Here is a 25,512-nt window from a genome sequence, read left to right on the forward strand (position 1 = left end):
CCTAAGGGGACTTTGTGTTTGGAGATTCCCTACAGGTCTGGAGCAAGGTACTGTTTTATACAAAGACCTGATTGTTATGTTTAATAAACATGGTTGTGAGTTGCTCGACCTGTTGGTTAAAGACAATGAAAGGAAAATTAACAAACTTAAAATTCAAATTGATTTAATGAATGACAGAATAATTACTGCTCTATGTTTTGCTTTGAAAAGTAATGAATACAGAGCTGTATTTGTTAATGTTGATAAAGCGATTTCTGCCATTAAAGCCAAGAAAGTTAAAAAACTTAACAGGGACAATGCAGACTATGAGAGAGGTGTTGCCTATCCCTTGCCTAGGAATTCTAACAGAGTTTTTAGTACTAACATAAATGAAAATGTTGTGTATGAAACTGATGAAATTATTGTTGAGGAAGAATCTGGGAGCTCTAATAGAGAACAGAAGCCCCCTTTGGGAGAACCTTTAAGGAGGTCAGAGCACCTTCGAAACCAAAGGGAACAAGCAGCAGGGGATCAGTATTAATCGAATTATATGAACAATGTAAAAAGATCGGACCCCATGTATCATCAGGATTTCTACCCACAGAGGGGGAGAGCCAAGTAGGGCAGGGGAACGAGGGGAACTATGAGGAGATAGTCAATGATTATTTGGATAATGGATTAAGTGACAATATTGTCACTAATATTACAGGTGGCTTTAGGATTTATAATCTAAGTTCCGCTAATATTGCAACTGAATGGGTGGAACTTTTTCAGACAGGGTTGAATTTTGTCCTTGTGAGAAAACCTAGACTAGACAATTGTCTTTTAGAATTTAAGATCTTTGTTAGGAAGCTTAACCTTAGGCTATATTTTGACAATAATATACATTTTGGACCTTTTGAATTGTGTAAAAAAACAAGTACTTTCAATCCACCCCTGCACCCCATCCTGCGGATCTATGAGAGATTATGCATGTCACAAATTAGAGAAATTTTCATGAATAATATATTACTTCCCAATAATCTTACTAAAGATGAACAAAATTTATTATTTGAAATCATGGTAAATAAAAGAATTAGATTGATGAAACCTGACAAAGGGGGAGGCCTGGTAGCCATGGATCAAAAGACTTATATTTAAAAGATGCTTTTACATTTATATAGTGAAACCTATGAGGAAACATCCATTAATCAGCTGAATATAGCTTACAGACATATTGATATTACATTGATTGACCTGTTGTTAGAAAACCAAATAACACTTGCTGAATTGAATTATTTAGAGCAGGCCAATCCACGTGTTTCTATGATCTTTGGAATACCAAAGACGCATAAATCTACTGTTGATCCCCCTTAGGCCTATAGTGGACGCTAATGCGTCAAAAACATTTTCTATGGCCAAGTTTACAGACATAAATCTTAAAGGAATATTAAAACATTTCCACATATTCTACAGGATTCATGGGACTGTCTCAAGAAAATCCAACAGGGAATGTATAGTGAACAAGTGATATTTGCAACAACTGATGTTCGTGACTTGTTCGCAGTGATTCCCCATGATGAGGGAATTAATATGTTCTATGATTTTCTTTGTAAATATTCTGGTTTTACACACTCCAGAATATTGATGTTTCAGACAGTTATGGATATGATTTTGAGCCATAATTTTATCATATTTGAAGGACATTATTTCAAGCAAAAAATAGAAGTAGCCATGGGGGCCTCATGTGAGACCCTATTTGCTAACATTGTCCTTGCTGAATGGGAAATCTCTAAGGTATTTACTGCGGAACTATTTGAACAGTGTATTTTCTATGGCCGTTATTTGGAAGATATGTTCGTCCCATGGCGAGGTACTGAGGGGTCACTATATGAATTTTTTGATTACTTGAATAGTAGTACATCCTATTTACAGTTCACTATTAATGTTAGTGATAGTATTATACATTTTTGGATATTACTATTATTAAGGACCATGACAATAGTAGATTTATTTGTACACTTTACAGGAAGCCAACCTACTCCAATACCTTGCTACATTTTTCTAGTGCCCATCCACTTCATCAGAAGAGATCTTTGGTAAAGGGGCAAGGAGTTAGGCTGGCTAGAATGGTTAGTGAGAATGACCTTTTTCTTAACGAAATAGGTACCCTTAAGAATATGTTGTTGGCAAGAGGCTATCCTTTGTCCTTTATGGAGCCCATTTTTCAAGAAGTTATCAATAAGAGAGATGGAGGAATGTTTTCCCTTTATTAGGATCTATACTTAATGTTAACAGTGACAATGGGATTATTGATAATAATTCCTCTTTTTCACACTCCATGGTTCTTACGTTTAGCCCATATATGGTAAAAAAAAAGAAATAGTAAATTTGAATTGGGTGTTATTTGATGTTGAACAACATTTTAAAAATAAGCTTGGTGACCACCCTATTGTGGTCTATAAGAAGGATAAATCTTTTAAAGATTTATTAGAAATGGACGCAACAAGAAGGATTTAGGGGAAGATGGCCAAATGTGGACACTGTCATCAACGTCCTCATATGATGGGAAAGGATTCTTTGTTTATTAAAGGCCATGGATGGGTGTTTCTGAAACAAAGGTTCAATTGTTATAGTAAAAGTATTATTTATATAGCCATTTGCCAACAATGTCAGAGTTTCTGTATAGGTAAAACCATCAATTGTTTTAACAGGCGAGTCTGTCAGCATCTATACAACATCAGTAAGAACATAGGTGCATAGGTTCATAGTTTGGTGCTAGCCTATCGGCCCTACGGCCTATACAAGCCTAGCCATAACAATTCCCTGGCTATTTCTTCCCACACTATTTACTTCCCTGGATCCCTGTCTAGCAGGGCAACTGACGTGATCCCTGGGGTGAATTTCCTTTCTCCCATCCAGTCATCAATGTTCCTTTTGAAGAGGGCCAAAAAGGTGCTTTGCTTGACATGTATGGGCAGTCTATTCCAGAGTCTGGGGAGTCTCTGGGTCAGAAACCTATCCCTCCAGCATGTTTTGTTTATTGTGATGACAAGGTTTAGATCCCTGGAGGGTGTGGCTCTGAGGGATTGGGATTTCTTTAAGTGTCCAACAGCTCTGGGTTTGACATGGCCTTGTATGTTAAGCACAGATCGCCTTGGAGTAGACGATATGTGACAAGAGTATAGCTAGAGTTTTTTAAGGTGGTCAGCATAGGGCATCTGCTTTAGGCCTGTGATTCTTTTAGTGAGGTATTTCTGTGGCCTTTCCAGTTGTTGCAGATGTCTTGAGAGGTACATACCAAATGGGGCGTTGTATTCTATAATGTGTCTAATAAGGGATGAGTACAGTGGGACAATGACCTCCTTTTTTCTGGATGAAAAGCCCTTAGTGATGAGGTGTGCCATATATAAGGATTTCCTGACTGTTGTGGCGATGTGGTTATTGAAGGTGAGACCACTGTCCACCTGTGTCCCTAAGTCTCTTATCACACTTTTGGTGTTTAGTGTACTGCCACCTATGTGGTAATTCATGGGTACATGTTTTTTCCCAAAGGGGATAACTATACATTTCTTGGCATTGAGCTTGAGCCCATGGCTCTGGCACAAAGCATCTGTTTCTGTAAGGCCCTTTAGTAGAGTATCGACATTATTTGGGGATTCAATAATGGCTCCCAGTTTGCAGTCATCTTCGAACTTTGTTAGCCAGAGTCCCTTAGTGTTGGCCTGTACTTTTGAGAAGTAGATGCCAAACAAGAGAGGTCCCAGGACTGAATCCTGAGGTACTCCACTTGTCACTTGTCTGGAGCTGGATTTGGAGTCAGCTACTTTTACAGTGTGGGTTCTGTCAGTAAGCCAGTTGGCAGCCCATCGAGGTATGTAGGGATTAATGCCCAGCTTAGTAAGTTTATCTATGATTCCAGAGTGGGAGATGGTGTCAAAGGCCTTGTTGAGGTCCAGATAGGCTGTGTGGACTGCCTTACCCTCGTCCACGGCTCTGGAGACTGATTCAAAGAAGTCAATCAGGTTCAGAAGACAAGATCAGCCCTTCACGAACCCAAACTGGGTGGAGTCCAGTGTTCTAAGGTTGCCAATGTCTTTGTTTATAAGTTCCATGATAATACGTTACATGGCCTTGCAGATCAGTCTCGTCAGACTGATGGGGCGGTAGTGGAGTGGGATAACTGTAGCTGTGCGCCACTCAGTGGGCATGAAGCCTGAGGTGAGGGTATGACTAAACATGATACTTAGGTGAGGTGCCAGTTCATTTTGTAGTTCATGTAGTACACAGCCCGGGATGTCATCTGGTCCCATGGATGTTGTATTCTTAGCTTTGGAGAGTGCGTTTTTTACCTGTGTGGCCATTATTACCGGAATTTGGTAATCTTCTGGTATTGAGATGGGCCATTTAAGGGGTGAGAGGGGGGGTGAAGTTGGCACTGAATCGATCTGCCAGGATACTGGCAATATCCTTGGGATCAGTATATTTAATGTCATTCTGTTGTAGCTCAGAGCAGATCTGAGCATTGCCATTTAGATTCTTGACATAGTTATAGAATGCCTTGTGGATGTCTTTGGAATCTTTGGCAATTTTATTTTCGTAACTAGCTTTGGAGGATTTTATGAGATATCTCAGCTTCTTACTAAGGCTGGTAAGGGATTTTTTTGCATCCTGGGATTTTCCTCTTTTCTGCAACAGTTTCTTCCTTTTGTTGTAAAGTTTGTTAATGGCAGGGAACCACCGGATTGGCTTCCTTTTTTTGGAGGAGAGCATCTTGGTTCTATTTGGGATGGCACGATTCATGCATGAGTGGATATGCTCATACAGTGCCTTAGTGTAGGACTCAGCAGTCGAACTTCCAGTTCCCGTCTGCATGGGTGTCATGAAGTTTGTAACTTCTGACTTGAGTAACATGAAGTTGGCTTTGGAGAAGTTTTTTATGGAGGTTTCCTTATCGGGGGTGGGGGGGGGATGTGGATGTTAAGGATGATTAGCTTATGGTCTGACCTGACTAACGAGGGGGTGACCATAGGTGTGGAGCATCGATTTCCCATGTTGGTAATGACCAGGTCTAGGATATTGGAGCCCCTGATGGGACTATGGATTAGTTGATCCAGGGCATTGGAATTTATGAATTCCAAGAAACGTTGGGCAAAGGTGTTGGTACACAAGTAGTTTTCCCAGTTAATGGCAGGGTAGTTGAAATCACCCAGTATTAGGGTGTTTGGTTGTATATTAATATTTTCCAGTATGTTTAGAAAGGTGTAGTGAGAATCTTGGGGCATGGTGGGGGATTTGTAGCAAACTACAATTTGGATTGCAGTCTTACCTAGTATTAGTTGCACCTGAAGAATTTCAGACGCATTGTGTTGGGCAACTAACCTGGTGGTGTGAATATCCTTGGTGAATATGGACCCTCCTCCACCTTTTGTGTTTCGATCCTGGTTTGGTGGCCAAAAAGTGTGGAAAGAGTTGTAGCCTGGTATTGCAGGGGTGCTCTCTGGAGCCTTGAACCAGGTCTCAGTTACTGCACAGATATCGATGTTCTCCATTTTTAGGAGTGCCTTGACATAGTGCATTTTGAGGTTTAGACTTCTAGTACTGAGTAGCATTACCTTCAGATTTTGCATGCTTGTACCTGTTATGGTGTTGGTTTTGTCCTTTGAACTTTGCCTAAAAAAGGCACTCTAGGGGTGGCAAGAGCCTTTGCCAGTAACCTGAATCCCAGGGGTGACAGGTGCAGACCATCTCTGGCAAAGCATCGTGGTCTGTCGATCATGTCATCCCAGGCAGACAGATACTGGATCCCCTTTGAATGACACCAGAAGCTTAGCCAATTGTTGAAGTCAATCAATTTGTCCTTATATTGTGGTATAATTCTGGGCGAAGGCAGGATGCTACTCAAGGCTAGAGTCATACCTGCCTAGGCCACATGATCCGAGAGCTCTTCCATGTCTCTTTTCATGTAGTCCAGGGAGGTACATCTCAAGTCATTCACTTCAACATGGACAATGATAGAGTCATATTTGTATTTGTTGTGGAATGACTTGAATGCATGAGTTATGTGGCGGATCCAGGCACCTGACAGGCAGCTCACTGTAATTTTCTCCTTGTTCAGACTGGTGAGTGGGACATCAGTGTGCCTGACTATAGAGTCACCTATGACTAAATGTACGTTGTCTTGCCTTAGGGGCTGTTGCTGGGTGGCACACTGGTGTTGTCAGCTATGTGACACTTTGGTTGTGATTGGTGTTTCTTTGCATTTCAGCTTCAGAGGTCCTTGTTGCTTGTGCAGGTTACAGTTAAGGTCCTCCGCATGTGTGAATTTAGAGTTGCTATGTGTGGGTGTTGGTGTGAGTTTAGAAGGGCTATCTGTTGCTTGAGGTGTAGTGCGGGTGTTAACCTTCTCCCCTTGACTGTCTAGCACAATCTTGGGTGGAGAGAGCTTTGCTTCCAGTTTGGCTATGTAAGTGCATCTCTCACAGGTTGTAGTGTTGAGTGGTAGGAGGAGAGGGTTGTCTGTGTACATGAGGCAATTGCTGCATTGCCCCAGTATGCCCATATTCACCAGGTGGATAGGAGAAAACAACGGAAGCTGACACTTGGACAATTTGAAGAATGCACTTTTCTAACATATTAATGGAAATCTGGGGCACTACTTTAAATTTAGTGCTCGAGAGCAGGTGAACAATAATTGTTGAGGAGGTCCTTTGGACACCTTTTTGGAATATCGGGAATTGATGTGGCAGTTAAGATGTAATGCAATGGTCCCTCCAGGACTGAATGAAACTGTTAGTCTTTCTTGTTACCTTAAATTGAAGGCAGATTTCCATATGTGAATTTACTGTTACATATTTGCCTTCATTTTAGAGTATATTTTTTAGTAATACCATCAATATTAGGGTTTATTTATATAATAGTGGGGAAATATTTATATTGAAGGCTAGGATTACTTGCCTCTGCTGCTAATATGATGTCTTTTTTAACATTAACAATTTTAGATTTATTGTTTTCATTGTATTGAAGTTATATATATATATATATATATAAATATACATATATATATATATATATATATATATATATATATATATATATATATATATATATATATATATATATATAGTATATATTTTTAATTTAAATGTTCAATTAAACAAAGTCATGTGATTTTTTTGTATAAAAAGGAAACTACCTAGTTGATTATGTTTTCTGAGGAAGTCAAGCTTACAGCAGACAAAAGCGCTAAAAACAATAAAGAGTTGTGCTGCCTGAGTGCTGGTTGCTCTTTCTCTTTTGTTTATTTATTTTAAAAATGGTGACAGCACAAGAAATCTTCCCTGAGTCGGCAACTCTATCCCAGAACTTCCCAGAAAGCTTGAAGTGCAGAGCAATCCCAACTATTGGGACAGACCTCTCAAAAGTGTCATGAGTTCTGTATTCCTTTACTGAACCATTTCTGAAGCCTTTAAACGAACTGAAGTTTGAACATTTTTAAGGCATAATTCTGTATACTATGGTAAGTAAGAGTAAATTAAATATTCATGAAAACTTTTGTATACTCAATCATTTTTCTATGGGGAAAGTGAGTTGGAAGGAAACTGGATATCACAGAGTTAAACATAACTGTTGATCACATGGTTTGTTACCACTCCACAGAATATCACATCCAGAGGCTCTGATACTTATGCTGCTAACAGATTTATTACGTTGAAACGGTGTGTAGTGGATACTGTGCTTTGATTCTTGGTTGTGGCTCATGGCTGTCAAAAGAGAGGGGAATGGGTAGATTGCTTTTTCTTTTACACCTTTTCCCTTTCCTCTAAATTTGCCAACCCCACAGTTGATCAGAAATGTGTTGGTGGAACGGTATAGGTGAGGCAAGCTCTTACGTAGTGTATGTCTTTTTTGTCATGGTTTGGGTGTGTGAAAAATATTCAGTATTCTCTAGGATGTTTAAGTTACAATTGTGTACATCTTAGATAAGCAAGATGTGATTAAGCTAATAAATTCACACCAGGGAAAAGCCACAACAGCATTAAAAGAACATGCAACTCCACACAGATAGCAATACAGCAAGAATAAAAATTCTGGCCTCTGCAATTGTACCGTACATCTTTCAGAAATACATTCACTCTGTTAAATACAGTCAGTAGTTACTGCCTTCCACCCCAGACTAAGCACATCCTAAAGTAATAAAGTGTAGGCTCTTGCTTAAGGTCTGCTCTAAGTCGCACTCTTTTCTCTCGTCATCTGTGTTTATCTGGTTGCAGTATTCAGCTTTTTCATGTCTCTAGCAGCAGACCACCTCTGTCTTGAAACAATGCTGCCTTCGTTAACACTACAGGCTTTGTCAAGTGTCAACAAATTCATCTATGCTTATCTGATATACAGCTGTATCAGCTGGATTAATTCTAACAACCATTCCTGATAAGTTTGTATTAAAATCTTGGCTAACAACATTTAGTAGTGTTGGTTCAAGAATATTTCTGGGCCTACAGTAACCTACTCACTTAGATCCTCTTTTCTGAGCTCAAGATATTTATTTGAGATCTCCTATTTGAGCAAAATGTTTTTTTTTTCTATTATTACAACTGTTCAAGCTAAACTAAGCAGTTTTAGCACTTGTAAGAATTCTGTCTTCCTGCCAGTTATCTCAAATGTTACCTACCTTACATATGCCTTCATAAATTACTTCTGTTATTAAGGGAGATTTTCTTCATCACAGGACAGCATTGCTGCCCATTACTGACTGATTAGTTACTTTAAATTTATATTCACTTCCCCATAAATCTTCATTGTTTAACTCAATGAGGACTCAACTGGGTTAGATATACTGGTTGGAATTCAGTCTGGTGAATTATTTATATTTATTTATTGATTTCTTGACATTTGTTTACCGGGAAAGTCTACTGGGTCAGAAACCCATTTTCAGTGGAGGCCTGGGGAGAAAAGCTCCACAAAAAATTTATTACAGAGTAGTTTAAAGATAAAATAGTAGAAAGGCATAAACAATAAAAAAATTGCATTGGCACCTGAAATATCATGACCAGTACATTAATTATTAAAGCGCTGAAGAATAACATTGGTACAAGAAATATAATACAGAGTACATTAATAGTAAAAACATTTAAGTGATAACTCAGTTTTGGTTCAAAGCAAACAATTCTAGCAAAAACTAAGGAGGTTCTATACATTGCCTAGAAGTAGACAGAGAGATCTGTAAATGTTGTTATAGTGAACATTCATTGTCATGTGTGCAAAGTTACTTACAAGAGGAAAAGGAGAAGGACTAGTTAAAGTATTTTTTTATGGTGACTTACAGTTATGTGTACAAGGACAGATGTGATTACTGAGGTAGTGACATTTTAGTGCAGATTTAAAAGCTTTTACTGAATCTAGCTCAGTAATAGGGGAAGGCAGGGCATTCCATATTTGGGCAGTGGAGTATGAATATAGGTGCTGTCCAGCTCTTTTATTGGGTTTGGTTATTGTTAAAAGTTGCTTATTAAAAGAATGAAGACTACGGGATGGTATGTAAGATTTTAGAATAGAATTAAGGGCAGGGCAGTTGTTGGTATTGTAAATCAGTTTACGGGCAAGGGATAGTTGGGTAAAATGTATGTATTGGGGGAAATCAAGCCAATTCAAATCCAGAATGCCCTGGCAATGGTGGATGTGGTTTGGCATCCCAGAGGCAAATTTGCTATTTTACAGTAACATCATTTAAGTTTTTTACTAAGAGATGAATGAAGGTTTGTGAAAATGGGGCTTCCATAAAAGAGAGATGGGATAAGTATGATACTTGCAAGTTTTATTCTGGTTGGCTTGCTACATAGAGTTTGTGTCTATAAAGTTTTCCCATCTTAAAATGTGTTTTTTTAATTGTATTGAGAATATGTTGCTCGAAGGTGAGTTTGTTGTCAATAGTTATGCCTAATAATTTAGCGGGTCTATAGCATAACATCTAATCAAAACTTTGAATGTTATGACATCGAACCCAAAACCACAAAAGCTGAAAACCCCGAAGACTGAGAACAGCATTTTTTTTCCCTGGGAAAAAAAATTGCTGTTCCAGTACAAAACACGAAACACACAAACACTACAAACTATTTCTAATGTGGGGGGGCTTTGCCCCCCCACACCCTCCTACTTTAATATACCAACTCTGAGATCGCACCACAGTGAAGGAAATAGCAAAGCCGCAGAAACGGTCCACCAAATTCTTTCTCTGGGAAAAATTTGATGTTCCGCGGCTTCGATATTCTCAATCTTCGAACTTTCAAGTTCAAGGTTTTCGTGTTCGAAGTTTTGACACTTTGATGTTATGAAATAGACCCAATTTAGCTGTCTTCAGTAGTTCAATTTCTGTGTTGTTTTGTGAGTAAATTTTAAGTCCAGAGGTGGTGGTTTTGTTGAAAATAGCATGAGTTTAGTTTTTTGGCATTAAGAAGTAGTTGAGCATCATTTAGCCAGATTTCTATAGACATAAAGGTGTTTTGTGTAGTTTTAACGAGGTCTGAGAGAACACTAGAGGAGGAGGTAATAGTGGAATCATCGGCATATTGGCCGAGTGTACCTTGTTGGGAGGCCATATAAAGGTTATTTGTAAAAATGTTAAAAAGCAGAGGTCCCAGGATAGATCCTTGGGGTACTCCACTGTTATTAACCAAGTATTCAGATAGATTATTTTGCCACCTAACAGATTGTTTTCTATTATTGAAGTAACTGTAAAACTATGTTAGGGAATTTAGAGAGCATCCCAGTTGTCTAGTTGTTGAAGCAGCTTAGGGTGTGATACTGTGTCGAAAGCCTTTGATAGGTCTAATAAAATAGTAGTGGATAGTCCAGCATCAAGGGCTTTATACGCAGTATTAGTGAATGACAGTAGGACATTTGTAGTACTATGTGCCAGACGAAATCCATGTTGGGTGGGTGCAAGGAGATCATTGTCACAGAGGTGTTTTAGGAGTTGAGAATGCACATATTTTTCTAAGATTTTTTGATAGTGGTGAGGGTATAGAGATTGTTCGATAGTTTGATAGGTTATTAGTATTACCTCCTTTGTGTAGTGGAGTAATAATGGCTTTTTCCACAGCTGGGGGACATATGATTCTGAGATTGTTTGGTTTATTAGAATACTAACTGGATAGGCTATGGCTACAGCTGCTACCTTTAAGTATTCAGATGGAAGATTATCAGTGGACAGGGAGCATGGTCTTGTTTGGTCAAAAGTTTAAATACTAGGGAAGTGGATAATTGCTGTATACAGAATGGAGGAATTAATGTATTGTGTTGAGGGGTTTTGTTGGTGGGGGTAAAAAGGGGCTGAGATTGTCTTGGGCTAGGTTTGGGATGTTTGTTAGATCATTAGATTTTTGGGTAATTTACTGGAGATGGGTATTTGACTAGTTTAAGAATGGTATTGATAAAGTTGGAGTTTAACATACGGGCAATTTGTTTTGGTTCTTTATCAGGATCTGGTGTTGGGTTTTGAAGGGTTCCAGGGTTAAGTAGGGAGGAGACAGATTTCCAGAATTTTTGGGGGGTTTTTTGGGTGGATAATTGTGAAGAGAAATATTTTTTCTTATCATTAATTACAAGTTTTTTTTTTGCTTTGTTATGAAGTTGCTTGTAATTATCTTTATTTTGTGGGGTTTTGTTTTACTGCCATTCTTTCCGTACTCGGTCTCCAGAAAGAACAGCTTGATTGGTCTGTGCCATTAGCCAGGGGGTATGGTTTACTTTTGTTCTTTTGGTACGAATGGGGGCTAGGCTAAGTGTATCAAGAAAGACCTTGTTAAAGTAATTTACAGCATCATCAAGAAGTAATTTACTGGTGTCCAGTTTTGGGCTTTTAGGGCATTTATAAATATGCTTTGGTTGAACTGGGTAAGGTTTCTGGAGGTTCTAAAGGAGTGTGTTTTGGATATTTGAGTAGGGGTTCAATGAGCAAAGGCTGATAAGTTGTCATTTAAGGTATTAGGGAGGATTCCAGTATTAGAATACTTATGCGGATGAGATACAAGGATCCAGTCTAAGGTTGACTCAGAAAGATTAGTTGAGGTATGTGTAGGGCCTATGGTATGTTAAGCCAAACTGCGCAAGTTAATACTATTTGCAGTAGAATTTGAGATTATCTTCTGCCAATTAATATTTGTGTCACCAAGAATTATAGTTTCAATGGATATTTATGGTTTGGCCAGGATAGTAAGTCTGCCAAAATCGGGATATTTTGGCCTGGGGGAATATACTGAGCAATAATAGATAACTGTTTATTGGTATTAAGGTGTAGGGATGCAGTTAGTAATTCAATGTTGCCAAAGGTAGGAACTGGTTTTGGAAAGACTGTAATTGTTAAGGAGTCACGATAAATGAATCATTCTGAAGGGTGTTGTACCCTGATGGAATAATTTCAGTATCTGATATATGTGGCTTTAGCCATGTTTGTGTTACTGCTGCCATATCAGGGGGTATGTAAAGCCAGCCATGCATGGAATTCAGTGATTTTGTTACATATACTACATGCATTTACAGTTATTATACATAAGTTTTGATTGATGGAGGGTTGGATGGAAATTGATGAGTTGTTGGGGCCAGGATTGGGATGAATATTAACACATCTGGAAAGTACTATGAATTGAGGTATAATTGTGTGTATGTGATGTTTTTTTGAAGGAAATCTATATAAGGTAAATGATACTAGTTTGAGTTTAATATTTATAGCAGGAAGCCTTAGTTTAGTTGGATATATGTTGCTACAGTTAAATAGGGAGGATGAGATGTTAGAGTAACTGCATGTGTGCATATGTGTTGGTATGGCTAGGGTTGGTGATACAGAAGATGATATGTCTAAGGGGTGAAGACAGGTAGATTGTGTCAATATGAGCAAAGGGGCAAGAAGAATATGTAGAAAGGTAATGAGTTTTATGGTATAGATCATCTTTTATAGTATGGAGAAGCAGTGATGGGAGGAAAGAGTTACGTAGGTTTTTAAGTCTGGGAGTGGGAAGGGGTGGGAGGTTCTAGTAAGACAGAAAGTAGGGGAAGAGAGCAAAGAGGGGATGGAGTTACAGCTATGAGGGAGGTTACTGGTTCACGGAGATTAAGGGATGGCTAAGATAAGTAAAAAGGTATTGGAAAAGGGGATGGGTGGGAATGGATGTAGGGTAGGGGAGTGAAGTGATCCTGAGCGCAGCGAGGGTGAACGGCGTGGGGTTACACTCATCTGAGACTTTTGCAATCCAAAAACAATCAGTAGGCATGAAAGATTCTAGGATTACTGACAATTAAAATAGGCTTGAGGAAACAGTAAAATAGAACAGAAAGGATGATACCATGAGACATAAGAGAAGGATAAAGTGTACATAAAGAATGTTTCTCTACGCACTATTTGTAAAGATGTATTGTAAGTAAGTGGAGTCAACGTATAAGAGGTAGAATTAACTCTATTTTTGGGAGGGAGTTAGCAGGTTATAGTGGTTATTAACAGCCCTTTTCACTTCAGTATGACAGAAAATTTTAGCAGATACACATTAAGACAGCATTTCATTTAAGACATACTTTGCAATGCAGTGTCAGTTATAAGACCACAGGCTATCCGCTGGCAGTGGAGGGCTTGTCTGCCGAGAGGGAAAAAACACGGGTCAATTTGCTTGTTGACAGCTGCTAAGATAGATGCCTCTTAATTTGTTTATGGACCAGAGTAGGGGCTACAGGTAGTTTACTTTGCAATGTAGTGTCAGGTATAAGTACACAGGCTATCTGCAGGCAGTGGAGGGCTTGTTTGCTGAGAGAGAAAAAATGTGTGTCATTTTACTTCCTGACAGCCGCTAAGAAAGATGGCTGCTAATTTGTTTACAGACCCGAGTAGGGGCTACAGACAGTTTACCTTACAACAGTGTATATTGGATATTACAGAGTTTCTTTCAAGCCACCAGAACTGCTGATGCTGGGTGGGTGAGGGATCAGCGATAGAACAGTAAAAGCATAAATGAATACAATTAAAAGCAAGCATCATTGTAGTCCCCACCAACTTATACATATCAAGTCTCCTATTATATAAACATGAAGGGTGAAATCTTCTAAAACAATGGAATCACTGTTAGCACACAGTTAGAAACCACAGTGGAGGTGATTTCATAAAGAGAGAAGTTACTGCTGGTGTGTTCAGTATCAGGGAGCTGAAATCAGTGAGTGGACAATTTTTGAAGCTGGGATTTGGAGAAGCATAGAGAAGCCTTCATATTCATTTCTGTCATTTACATATCCTGCAGATACATTTTTGACTCAAAAGTTTGTTACAAATAATTTATAAATAAGCATTAAACTCAAGATAATTTTTTATTCAAGTTACTCCCTCAATATAATCAACAACTTTCTTACAGTGCTAGTATGCCAAGTTGTATCTTTCACAGGAAAGCTGAAATATGTGCAGTTGCTTTTTGCAAGCATAATAACAGAATCAGAAAGTACGTCATTGTCAGAATTAATTTAGTAGTCAACTGCATCAGCAATACAATTTCAAAAATAATGGGAGAATTGTTGTTTATGTCCCTTCTCCCATAAGTTACCGCTCTGCGGCAGAAACAGATTTAAATGTGGCAACCATGTGTGAAGACCACAGCTACAAATGTTCCTTTGTTACAAGCTTTGTGTGAGCATGTCATACTAATGACAAATGCTTGACATAACATAGCAGGGCACAGATTGTCTATAGTACATAAAATTGTGCATTTCTTACAAAAATATAAAACAATAACTGTTAAGTTTGAAATTCTAACTGGACCAAGAAATCCAGTGCCAAAAGTAAAGAATGCAGGTTTGTTACTTGTCAATTGTCTGTCCATCTACTCAGTAAGTGTAGTCTTGTTTCAGGGATTCCAGTCTAACATCACAGAACAAAGAGCCCATTGATTAAATGTTATAGGCCTGTATTTAGAATATAACAATGCAAGTTCATTAAAGTGTGAAGTTGATGGTGACTATTTTATGCTTTAACCTTGCCTCGTAGCAAAGGCCATGCCAGCAAAGCATCCATATCCTCTTGTAAGGGTGGTTTAGTGGAAGAAAACGAATCCAGATGAAACTTCAGGGATATAACAATATATTCTGCGTAGAAGCTGACAAATGAAACTTGAAATATCTTGCCATCAAAAACAAATGTACACACATAACACAAATAATTCTGAGTTGCAGGAAAGAAAAAATGCAGTTGCTAAAACAGTAAAACGTGTATATATTAAATGAGTTAAAAAAGCTAAACTTTGAAACTCACAAAGTTGTAAAAAGTTATTTCACAGATTATTTCAGGAGATGTGTAAAAACAGTCAATATTTAAACATATATACTGGGGCTGGGCTGAAATTTTAATTTGTTTAGAAGCTAAACTCACTAGGAACAGGCAATCCAGTAGCACTATCCAGTTAAATGACATGCTCAAATTCATCCAGTTGGCAAACAGAAACCAAGGGAATCAAACCAAGATGATAAAATAAAGCTCATTAGATGCCCATAAGCCACTCCAGTCTAGCCAAACTTGCATTCAGACCAGCTCCTAAATTCATGCTATGTGAACAAACACGATTTGCACCAAGTACCCCATTTTATTTATAAATGCATTTTTTGTAACTACGAAGACTTTTAGCTCTCACTGAAAGCATAATAGCCCACTGACTCCTAATATATCTAAAAAGTAAATCAATTGTCTCAAACACCAAGGAATTTTCGTAGCTTTCAATATATACTACTATAAAATGGTATGCTAGCATTTATGTCACTGTATATTTTTATTTCTGTTATCATATTTAAATTCCATGTTATTAATATTTTCAAACTGGCTGAAATACCCATGCATACATTTCTGCACTACTTTGTCTGATTAGATTTTAATGTCGCAGATAGTGCACTTTCAAAATCTGTATAACTAACTATCTAGTTAAAACATCTGAAACTCTACACTGCTTGTACTTCTCCCTCATCTCTACTTCCTGACCACTGCTGACCACAGGCATCATCTGACATTCCTTCATAGTACAGACAAAAGACTAAGGCATCTGCTGCACGATCCTTGCTACCGTACAGATTCTTCATACATGACCTCCCCCTCCCATTTTTCAGCCCCATGCTCAATGTGTAATGATGTAAAGTAGTAAAGACTACAAATGTCTGCCACTGCAAACCCAGTCAATCTGACCATGGAATGAAGCCCCTAACCACACCACTAAGAGCTATCCATCCATGTTGAAAGCCCATACCCCCACCCCATCAGATATCCACCCAGAAAACTACTGCTTGTTTACCATTCCCTGCAGCCAACTACTCAGATGCTGGCTCACTACATATATGAGTCTTAAGGCTCTCTTACTACTAGCCAAATCAATCTGTAGTAACAGTGGCTTGCATTATTAAATTAAACAACATTTCACCAAAAGGTGATTGAAAAAAGTATTTCTATGAAGAACACAGTGCCCTATTCCATCCCCTATGCTCGGTGAGAACCCTGCAATTCCCACGTTGTTATAACAACTGCAAAGTTACTGCATCTCAAAGAAATAAGTGAATCAGTTTTGCAGCAAACAGAATATTACAGGTAAGTTTGACAATTTTTTGATATGACAAACCTAGCCATGACCAGTGGTATGAATATGACACCTAGTGCACATTGAAAACACAGTACAAATAGTTCAGGCCAAGTACATTTTGTTCACGTTTAATCTGCCAAGGTTTGACATGCTGTAGGACCTCTCTTTTATATAAATGATGAATTTCCAGCTTAGGAAGTCTTATATACAAGGTTAGCATAAATGGAGCTGTGAAGTAGTTATAATGTTGTCCTCTTATTTGGGCAATAACAAGAAGGACAACTATAAAAATACATACATGTATGTGACTCTGGAAATGCTGTCTTGTGCCAAAGGTGAATGGTCTAGAACGTCTGTGACTTAAGCAGAAGAAAAAGGAAAGAGGGTGAGATATAACTTCGTGGAAAACATACAAATAGATGCAAATAGGTAAGACAGAAGGAAGGGTAAAATAATGAATACAGAGAAGAAAATTGTGGTGGTGGCGATGGTGGTACTGGGAATTATCTGTTTTTAGAGGAAATGGAAAAGAGGAGAGTGCTTAAACAAGAACTGGAAAAAAGGAAGAATGTTAAATGTGGGGAGGATATTCCTTCAGACAGCAGACAGATGGAAAGCAAGCAAAAGAGAAATGTGAAAAAAGGAAGCATGTGTGGGGGTGGCACTTTCTACTTCTGCAGTTAGAAAGACAATAAGAAAGAGAAATGCAGGCTTAGAAAAAATGGAAAAGTATGCACATGTGTTTTTAGTGGATGGGTGTGAGAGTAATTATGCATGACAGCTGATTCAATTTTGGCATAACTTTAAGATTTTTGTCATCATAATTCATGTATTTTACAAAGATCTATGACATTTTCTCAGTATATAAATTACTTAATACTTGGATAAGTATACATGGTGGTTCCTTGTATGAACAATGTTAGGCTTACAATTAATAAAATTCATAGTATAAAAAGAGAAAGAAAATTCACAGGTTAGAAGTATGGAGTAATTTCACTCCTTGTTGGAGTAATTATGCAGTAGGACTGAATTAATATTTAGAAATGTTCATGCTGATTGGACAGACCAATCAGTGTCTTTGGAAAGTTGAGCATTCCCATCCATAATATGTCTGGTTACCACAGCTACATACTCAATAAAACAAAAATGTAAGCTGCTGATTTGTTTCTGCCTTAGGCTTCTTGCTCTTTTGACCCAGTTGGTGTGCAGAGATTAACATACCAACATACATAGAAGGGGAAAACACAAATGCATGACAGAGAGGGTTCACAAAGCAAGCAGCCTATATGTCTTGACTTCTGCATGGGCATATTCCTGTCACACAAATGTGCAGTACATAGGTTCATAGGTAGGTACTAGCTATCGGCCCTAGGGCCTATACAAGCCTAGCCAAAAAGGTACCATGGCTTTTGCCATCCAAGAAAATTATTTTCCTGTGGTACTGTCGAGCAGAGCCACAGAAGTGATCCCAGAGGGTAAATTTCCTATTTCCCATCCAATCATCAAGATTTTTCTTGAAAAGTGCTAATGAGGAGCTTTGTTTGATATAGATAGGTAGTTTATTCCAGAGTATGGGAAGTCTCTGGGATAGGAATCTATCCCTCCGACATCTTCTGTTTATTGTGGTGACAAAGTTTAGGTCCCTAGAGCGTGTAGCTTGGAGGGGATTGGGATTTCTTTAAGTGGAGCATGTCCAACAGCTCTGGGTTTGACATAGCTTTGTATGTTAGGCAGAGATCACTTCTGAGTAGGCGATATGCGACGGAGTAAAGCTGGAGTTTTTTGAGGCGGTCTGCATAGGGCATCTGTTTGAGGCCGGTAATCCTCTTTGTGAGGTATTTCTGTGGCCTTTCCAGTTGTTGTAGATGTCTTGTGAGGTACATACCAAAAGGGGCGTTGTTCTCTATAATGGGTCTAATGAGTGATGAGTAGAGGGGAACAATGACCTCTTTTTTTCTGGATGAGAAAACTTTTGTGATGAGGTGTGCCACGTAGAAGGATTTCCTGACTACTGTGGCGATGTGATTATCAAACTACTAATGTCCACCTGTGTCCCAAGGTCTCTTATCACACTTTCGGTGTTAAGTATGCTACCGCCTATGTTGTAGTTCATGGGTACAGAGTTTTTACCAAAGGGGATGACAATGCACTTTTTGGTACTGAGCTTGAGGCCGGCTTTGACACCAGGCATCTGTCTCAGTGTGGGCTCTTTTGTAGGATGTCCACATTGTTAGGAGTTTCAGTTATGCCTCCTAGTTTGCAGTCATCTGCAAACTTTGTTAGCCAAAGACCTTCTGTGTTAGCCTGTACTTCAGAGAAGTAGATACCAAACAGGAGAGGACCCAGGACTAAACCCTGTGGTACTCCACTTGTCACTGGTCTGAAGTCAGATTTAGAGTCGGCTACTTTTACAGTGTGGGTTCTGTCAATGAGCCAGCTGGCAACCCATCTTGTGACATAGGGATTTATACCTAGTTTAGTGAGTTTATCTATAATTCCAGAGTGGGGGATGTTGTTGAAAGCCTTGGCAAGATCTAGATAGGCTGTGTGAACCACCTTACCCTCGTCTACGGCTTTGGTGACTGCTTCAAAAAAGTCTATCAGGTTTAGGAGACATGATCTGCCTTTTACAAACCTGAACTGGGTGGGGTCCACAGTTTGGAGATTACCAATGTCTTTGTTTATAAGTTCCATGATGATACGTTCCATGGCCTTGCAGGCCAGGCTCATCAGGCTAATGGGACGGTAGTTCCTGGGGACTGTGGTGGCTCCCCCTTGTGGTGTGGGATAACCGTCACTGTGCGCCATTCAGCGGGCACAAAGCCTGAGGTGAGGCTATGATTGAACATGGTACTTAGGTGAGGTGCCAGTTCATTCTGTAGTTCATGTAGAACGCAGTCTGGGATGTTGTCTGGTCCCATGGATGCTGTGTTCTTGGCTTTGGAGAGTGGGTTTTTACCTGTGCAGCCATGATTACAGGAACTTTGCATTCTTCCATTTTAAAGATGGGCTCTTTAGGGGGTGAGAGGGGGGTAAAGTTAACACTAAACCTATCTGCCAGGATGTTGGCAATATCAGTTGGGTCTGTATGTTTAGTGCCATCGTGCTGTAACTCTGAGCAGATCTGAGTGTTGCCATTGACATTCTTGACATAGCTATAGAATGCTTTGTGGTTGTCTTTAGAATCAGTGGCGATTGTGTTTTCGTAACTAGCTTTGGAGTATTTTATCAGGGATCAAAGCTTCTTACTGAGGCTGACCAGGGAGCTCCTCCACTCATGGGATTTTACTCTCTTTTGCAACAGTTTCTTCCTTCTGTTGTACAGTTTGTTTATGGCAGTGGATCACCAGATTGGCTTCCTTTTTTTGGAGGATAGCGTCTTGGTTCTGTTTGGGATAGCACGATCCATGCACTCGTGTAAGTGCTTATAAATTGCAATTGTGTAGGATTTAGTAGTCGTAACTGTATTGTCCATCTGCATAGGTGTCATGAAGTTCACCACTTCTGTCTTAAGAAGCATGAAGTTGGCTTTGGAGAAATTTTTTACCATGGTTTCCTTAATGGGGGGTTGGGGCAGGATGTGGATATCTACGGTGATTAGCTTATAGTCGGATTGGACCAATGAGGCACTGAATTCAGGTGTGGAACACCGGACACTCATGTTGGTAATGACTAGATCTAGGATACTGTTGCCCCTGGTGGGGGTGTGGATAAGTTGATCCAGGGCATTGGAGTTTATGAATTCCAGAAAGCGTTGAGCTAAGGAGCTGGTACAAGAGTAGTTTTCCCAGTTAATGGTGGGGTAGTTGAAATCGCCCATTATTAGGGTATTTGGTTGACCACTAATATTTTTCAGTACATCAAGAAAAGAGGAGTGGGAATCCTGGGGCATGGTGGCGGATCTGTAGCAAGCTACAATTTGGATTGCAGTTTTGCCCAGCGTTAGTTGCACTTGGATAACCTTGGATGCATTATGCTGAGCAACTAGCCTGGAGGTGTGGATATCCTTAATGAATATGGACACACCTCCACCTTTGGTGTTCCAGTCCAGGTTACATGGCCGAAACGTATGGTATGAGTTATAGCCTGGTAGTGCAGGGGGTGCTCTCTGGAGCCTTAAACCAGGTCTCAGTCACTGCACAGATATCAATGTTCTCCATTTTAAGGAGTGCCTTGAGTGAGTGCATTTTGAGATTTAGACTTCTAGCATTGAGTAGCATCACCCTCAGTTTTTGCTTGCCTGTTCCTGTTACAATGGTGAATTTGTCATTTGAACCTTGACTAAAAAAGGCACTATAGGGGTGGCAAGAACCTTAGCCAGTATCCGGAATCCCAGGGGTGACAGGTGCAGGCCATCTCTGGCAAAGCATCATGGTCTATCAACCATGTCATCCCAGACAGACAGATACTGGATCCCTTTAGAATGACACCAGAAGCTTAGCCAATAGTTGAAGTCAATCATTTTGTCCTTGTACTGCGGTATCATTCTGGGTGATGGCAGAATGCTACTAAGGGCTAGGGTCATACCTGCCTGGGCTACAAGATCGAAGAGCTGTTCCATGTCTATTTTCATGTAGTCCAGGGAGGTACGTCTCAGGTCATTCACACCAACATGGACAATGACAGAGTCATATTTGTACTTGTTGTGGAGTGACCTGAGTGCGTGGGTTATGTGGCGGATCCTGGCACCCAACAGGCAGCTGACAGTAACCTTCTCCTTGTTTAGCCTGGTGAGTGGGACATCAGTGTGCCTGACTATAGGGACACCTATGACTAGTGTGTTGGGTACATTGTTTTGCCTTATTGGCTGTGGTTGAGTGTCACACTGAATCTGCGGGCTATGTGTCATTTGGGTTGTGTTGGGGGGTGGAGGTTGCTTGCATTTCTGCTTTGAAGGTCTCTGTTGCTTGAGCAGATTATTATTGAGAGCCTCCGCAAATGTTTTTGTGTTTCTATTTGTGGATTTTGGTGGTGTAGATTTAGTGAGACTATGTGATGAGTGTGGTGTGGTGCAAGTGCTTACCTTCTCCTCTTGACTGTCAAGTTCAGTCTTGGTTGGAGAGAGCTTTACCTCCAGTTTGGCTAGATAAGTGCATCTCTCACAGTTTGTAGTGTTGGGTGGTAGGAGGAGCGGGTTGTCTGTGTACGAGGCAATTTCTACATTGCCCCACGATGCCCAGATTCATCAGATAGACAGGAGAGAAGACTGGGCGCTGACCCTTGGACATGCCTGAATAAAAAACTATTTTCCTCTAGATAAGTGAGGAAAGTGAGTACAAGATCTGTTTTTCTCTAAGGATCACTCAGATGTCCAGTAGATTTGACAAAAAGCAAAAGGAAACTGAATATTGGGTATTACTTAAAAAGGTATGCACTTTTTTCTTAAATAATGCCATTGTATAATATTTATAATCTGTTCCTGTGTGTGGCCAATGCAAAATTTACTCATGGCTGGCTTTGTTTGATCACTCAGGTAAATTTCACATTACCCACACCAGTCAAGGATTATTGTTAAAAGAGACAATAAGAAGGGAAAGCACACACAAATACATGCAAAGTAATATAAAAAATATTAAAATGAAAAATAAAAAAGAAGGTAACTCTGTGTGTGTGTTTGTGTGTGTGTGTGTGTGTGTGTGTGTGTGTGTGTGTGTGTGTGTGTGTGCGCGTGTGTGTGTGTTAAAACAGGGTCACAGATCACCCCATAATACTACATCACTACATCTCTACAGGCAGTTTCTCCTTTTCCACAGTTTTTCACTGTAAGCATGCTCAAGGACATCATACTCAGAAGCAGTCATTAGAAAGTGCATGTCCCAATGTAGGCATGCACTGTTCTTGGGGGGGGGTGATCAGGAAATGCTGATCAGTGGTACTGCTATACGGTATTCAGTTTCTGATTCAAGTATTGTATTTTCAATCACAGCTGAAGCACTATGACTTCAGAGCTCCATGTGATTCATAATGTAACGAGCCTTGAACATGCTAAAACTGTATCAGGCAAATGGTTTGCTACAATTTTGAAAAGACTGAAAAAAGTTATTATTACTCAGCTGTTACGTACAGAGGATGTTGTTTTATTTATTTATTTTGCTTGAAAGGAAAAGCCTTTTTTTTTCAGACTTGAGGATGGAGGGGGGAGGTGCCATATCAGGAAGATGCACCAGACACCTCAACAGTAAGTTATGACTTTGCAAACACACACACACACACACACACACACACACACACACACACACACACACACACACACACACACACACACACACACACACGCACACACACACACACACACACACACACACATGCACACAAACTAGTATCATGTAAGAAGCTAAAATAGGCAGAGTTCCTTCTGCTGTAATGCATTATTAATAGTCTCTGTGTTGCCATATTAGAATTGCATGGCAAAGCTCCACTTGTCCATGTGTTACAATATTAAGCAGAAACTTATACTAGACAGGATCACTGACATTACACCAGATCACCCATGGTTGATTGACAAGGTTCCCTGTATTGGAGTATATTATTCTGGACAGGGTTACAGAAATCACATACGTTGTAAATACTAATCAGTTCCGCCTCTGAAGATGTGAACACTAATCAGTGCCCCCTCTGCATTATGTTTTAGAGTAGGTCAGTAAAATCACAGCAAATGTCCTTCATGGCAGTATCTTATTACTGATTTCACATTAGAATGACCTAGTATATAGGACTCCTACTTTTCCTCTGTGTTGTATGCAAGATAGCAGAAATGGCATCAGAGGTATATTAAGGCAATGCACACACCCCTAACATTCAGGCTGCTTGGTATCATATGAGAACTGGATGAAAAAATTAGCACTATCTGACTTAAAGAGTCACTCATCATATGCCAGAACATTCTAGGTCATATGTCTTTGATGCAGTCTATATACAAAGGGGCAGAGACACCTCATGTCATGCCTTCAAATAGAACCATTAAGGAAGTAGAACAATGAACTCCTGTGGTACATCAGCTAGCAATAGCACCATGCTAATACAGCATATTCAACAATAGCACCATGCTAACAAAACGTATTCAACAATAGCACCATGCTAATACAGAGTATTCAACAACAGCACCATGCTAATACAGCATATTCAACAATAGCACCATGCTAATACAGCGTATTCAACAATAGCACCATGCTAACACAACATATTCAACAATAGCACCATGCTAATACAGCGTATTCAACAATAGCACCATGCTAACACAACATATTCAACAATAGCACCATGCTAATACAGAGTATTCAACAATCATGCTAATACAGTGTATTCAACAATAGCACCATGCAATACAGCATATTCAACAATAGCACTATACTAATACAGCATATTCAACAATAGCACCATGCTAATACAGCGTATTCAACAACAGCACCATGCTAATACAGCATATTCAACAATAGCACCATGCTAATACAGCGTATTCAGCAATAGCACCATGCTAATACAGCGTATTCAACAATAGCACCATGCTAATACAGCATATTCAACAATAGCACCATGCTAATACAGCGTATTCAACAATAGCATCATGCTAATACAGCGTATTCAACAATAGCACCATGCTAATACAAAGTATTCAACAATAGCGCCATGCTAATACAGCGTATTCAACAATAGCACCATGCTAATACAAAGTATTCAACAATAGCGCTATGCTAATACAGCGTATTCAACAACAGCACCATGCTAATACAGTGTATTCAACAATAGCACCATGCTAATACAGCATATTCAACAATAGCACCATGCTAATACAGTGTATTTAACAACAGCATCATGCTAATACAGCATATTCAACAATAGCACCATGCTAATACAGCATATTCAACAATAGCACCATGCTAATACAAGTATTCAACAATAGTGCCATGCTAATACAGCGTATTCAACAATAGCACCATGCTAATACAGTGTATTTAACAACAGCATCATGCTAATACAGTGTATTCAACAATAGCACCATGCTAATACAGCGTATTCAAGACCTTGCAGATATGGTCCTTAAAGCATGAACAGAGAGTAAAGACAGAATCTTAGATATTTAAGAAAGTGCTTCAGTGCCTAATTTCCTTTTCTCATTTTCCCTGATGGATCAGTCTAGAAATCTGCCCTTGAACCCCTGCTTTTAACTTTTTTTTTTTAATGAAAATTATTTTAGTGTAGCCCACCAATTTTATCAGATATGCTGATATTCAAGAGACTGACCAGTGATCTCTGATATCGCAAAATATTCAGATAGGTTTCAGTATAGATCAGCCTTGGGTGGCACAATCTGATCTCATACTGAATGTAATGGAAAAAAAGGAAAACTAAAGTTATGGTATGTTCCTCTGGATATCAGTGTGAAGAAATCTTGAAAACATGAACAAAAGGCTTACAGGACTAGTATCTTCTGTTAGTCTACTTGGTGTTATCATAGATTAGCACCTGAAATCTTAGTTGCACATTAAATAAGTTATACTTAAATTAGTCAAACTCTACGCCTGTACTGCAAACCAAAATAAATAAATAAATAAATAAATCAAAGAAGATAAAATAAAATAAACAATTCATAGCTGATCACACTAGAATAAAAATGGCTGTCACCTGCTAACTGGCAGTAGATGAATGGCTGAGACTGGCTCTCCCATGTCAGGACTGTGGTAAATCCTTGCTCTGATATAACATATGACACTGAACAGGTACAACAGTGGCATGTGCCATCAGGATCAAGAGTCAATCCAAGTAAATTGTTACACATTTTATGCAATGAAACTACTGACAGGCCTGTTCTCTCCTCAAATCTAATGTTATTTCATATGTCTGGAAAATATAACAGTAGTACATATCTTTAACAAACATTCTAAATGAACTCCATTTAATTCAAGGCTGAAGACGGTTAATCTTGGCATGTATTTTTTGTAATGGCTTTTAAAGAATCCTACATGAGCTTGTC

The 25,512-nt window shown here is 39.2% G+C and overlaps 1 protein-coding gene across 1 annotated transcript in view; it reads right to left on the reverse strand.

The window, feature by feature from the left end:
* The window catches only part of PREX2 (phosphatidylinositol-3,4,5-trisphosphate dependent Rac exchange factor 2), a 1,787,099-nt gene that overhangs the window by 447,314 nt on the left and 1,314,273 nt on the right, over window positions 1-25,512 (reverse strand). The gene's annotated exons all lie outside the window — the stretch shown is intronic.

This window comes from Protopterus annectens, chromosome 3.part1, assembly GCF_019279795.1.
Source record: "Protopterus annectens isolate FY-2018-M chromosome 3.part1, PAN1.0, whole genome shotgun sequence".
Taxonomy (NCBI): Eukaryota; Metazoa; Chordata; order Ceratodontiformes; family Protopteridae; genus Protopterus; species Protopterus annectens.